Source organism: Dendroctonus ponderosae, unplaced genomic scaffold, assembly GCF_020466585.1.
Source record: "Dendroctonus ponderosae isolate FM_Combo_2020 unplaced genomic scaffold, Dpon_F_20191213v2 Dpon_F_20191213_1, whole genome shotgun sequence".
Taxonomy (NCBI): domain Eukaryota; kingdom Metazoa; phylum Arthropoda; class Insecta; order Coleoptera; family Curculionidae; genus Dendroctonus; species Dendroctonus ponderosae.
The window spans coordinates 42,837,059-42,840,300 of NW_026017110.1; positions in this window are offsets into that span (position 1 = coordinate 42,837,059).

Here is a 3,242-nt window from a genome sequence, read left to right on the forward strand (position 1 = left end):
AACCATTTTATTTGTGAAATGTGTATAAGAGCTTTTCGTGGAAGTGCGAAATTGTACAAAATTTTAGTGAATAGTAAAGACTCAGTTTGCGTTTGATTTTCAGACATCACGAACTTTTAGAGAATGTTCTAAATCTGACCAGGTTTTTTAACGAAATATTAACTGCATGACAACGCAAAAAAATAGCGCCAAATTTGCAATTGATAGCAAACATTCCGGCTTACAATATTTTAAAGTTTCACTTTTCAGGCTTCCAGAGTAATTTTTTTAATTTGGATTATTTTCTTTAACGACTTTTCTTTGGCGACTAGGATTATGACAACCAAGACCCGTTCGAAATTAGTTAAATTTTGAGCAAATGGTTCAGATTCTGTTGTTTTAATTCGGTAACTTTCGATGGTCAAACTTCAATCAGTTTTTTTTAATTATAAATTTGATTAATTTGTCCTGATTAATTGTGGCCGATTACAAGCATCTTTTCTAAAATTATTAGAATTACAATGGTAAAAGTTGAAATTTTCCAGACGTTTGCAATTGATAGCAAACACTCCGGCTTATGGTTTCTGAAAGTTTCGTTTTTCAAGCTTCATCAGAAGTTTTTCTGGGATTTTGATGAGTTTAAGTACATTTTCTTGAAGAATTTCTTGCGTAGAACCGTTTATTTGCAAATTCAACTTAAGGCAACCATCAGCTAACGGAAATTAGTCGAATTTTGCGTAAATGGTACATTTCGTAGTTTTAATTTAGCAAATTTCGACTGGCAAATTTAACAAGTTTTTCACTATACAAATTTTATTAATCTTCTTTAATAATATTTTTTACATGCTTCAATTCAACAATTAATTGCATGACAATGGAAAAAGTTCGAAAAAAGCACCAATTTATAACTAAAAGTAATAATAAAATCGTCGTTTTTCAATAGCGAAGTCTTTATAATCTGGCGTTTTAACTTATTGAAGTCTCACATATAGAAATGTTTTCCGGGCTTCCCTTGGCTTGGTCCATGGGAATTTCTTCCTGACGTTTCGTCCACAACTGCGGTGGACATTATCAAAGGCGACGAGGCAGTGGGCGAAGTGATCTCCCGTGCTTTCCGTTTAAGACTGGTKCAACTRMWKRWWTMSMTRWYRTATWWARTACGWCGTAYTWWATAYRWYAKSKAWWYMWKYAGTTGAACMAGTCTTAAACGGAAAGCACGGGAGATCACTTCGCCCACTGCCTCGTCGCCTTTGATAATGTCCACCGCAGTTGTGGACGAAACGTCAGGAAGAAATTCCCATGGACCAAGCCAAGGGAAGCCCGGAAAACATTTCTATATGTGGTTTGACCGGCCGTGAAAGCCTTCATATTATTGAAGTCTGTATATGTTACAGACCGCATATAAAATCAGACCATATATACCGGGTAAACCATATATATACGGCCTAAACCCAGCAGGCCTGAAACCATACAGACTAGACCGTTTGTATACGAACGATTGCGATCCAGACCGTTTGTTCAAGAGCAGAGATTTATGAGACGTTTACATTTTTAAATAAAATAAGCAAATAAGCGCAGTTACATCTGCTTAAATTGAAGTGTTTCCTTTGTTAAAGACGATATATTTCAAATATGAAATTACAGACAAAAGTAAATAAAATGTAGTCATAACTAACCTAAGGTAACCTCAAATTTAAAAATCTAGGTTTCACGAACAATTGTTTGAGCGGAGGAAAGAGGTTGCCTACAATAGCCGGGGCTTAACTAGGGAAAAATACTATGCTCTTATTGAAGAAGTAAAAAGTGTTGAGATTGCTGGAAGAAAATATCCAAGAATGTATTGGCCCTTGAAACAATATGATGTATCTATGGTCTGTTCAGGGACTGGAAAAATTGATAGTGCTTCTTAAAAATGATTCAGTTGACGTAACATATTATGTTGAATGAATTGTTTAACACTCTTCAAGAAATACACATAACTACAGGTATGCTCAATAGGTTCGCTAATATGCTAAAATTGAGGCCCCATTGAAGGATGATGATCTTTAGGAAATCACTTTCACAGCACCTACATGAAAGTAAACTTTCCATTCGCATCAAATATTTGGCGCATGTAGAGCCAAAATATGGCAATATTCGTTTGAATTTGGAAGGGCTTTCTAGCAGAATTCATTCATGGAATATTCTCCCTTTTGTCCTTAAAGCCTGGAAAATTATAAAATTCGTTTCCTTTTTGCTTGTAGGTCATGGAGGGAGAGATCGCATGATGAAAAGAACCAAGGAAAATATAAGAATATCGTACGTACCGACATTTTATTGTTTATTAACCTGTGTGCCCCATTTCAAAAGAAACAGAAAAAGGAAAAGAAGGGAATTGTGTCAAAGCCCATGATTTTTAAAGACTTGAATTCTCGTTGTCCAGTAGATTTGATAGATTATAAATCTCATGCCGATGGAAAATATAGATTTGTCCTTGTATCCCAGGATTATTTTGCAAAATTTGTTATTTTGCGCCCACTCGAATCTAAACGTGCCGAAGAAGTCGCTGTCCACCTTGTGGATATTTTTACCATTTTTGGAGCACCTTCGGTTTTGCAATCGGACAACGGCCGCTAGTTTCGCAATAGGATTAGGCCCATTTTCATCAAGCGATCTTAAACGAGTTTGACGTCTTAAACTCAGTTTGACGCGCGAAACGGATTTTACCAGAACCTTAAACTTAGTTTGTGCTTAAACGCGTTTAAAGAAACGAACTGGTCGATTTTGGGCGTTAATAGCTTTAAACGCCGTTTAAAGACTTGATCTAACCTCACTGTGTTAAGAATTGTTGTTGTCGGTCGACCGAAAAATAATAAAATAGAAATGGCACGTAGGCCAGTTTATAACTTAATTTTCGAAGAAGTCTACGAAAATTTTAATGTTACTTATGTACTTTGTCTGTCCTGTCTGTAATTGTGTCGCCGATAAGCCAACTTCTCGGTGCTTTGCGGTTTTGTCACAGAATGCATGCAAATTTCTGCTAGAGATTTTAAGGGTTTCAGCACAACTACATCACATCCAATTGTACATGGGGTGAACTCCGCGATAGAGCTGGTGTTCTGGGTTTTGTGAGATTCCAGCGAAGATGTTTACCCAGTAAAATCCTTCCTGACTCCTCCGCTTGCCTTCTTTATTCAATGAATTTTATAAGGATCTGAAAGGGCGTCCGCAGGACTTAATTTTCTACTTGTTTAAGTAATTTTTCAAATAGAAAATCTAATAAA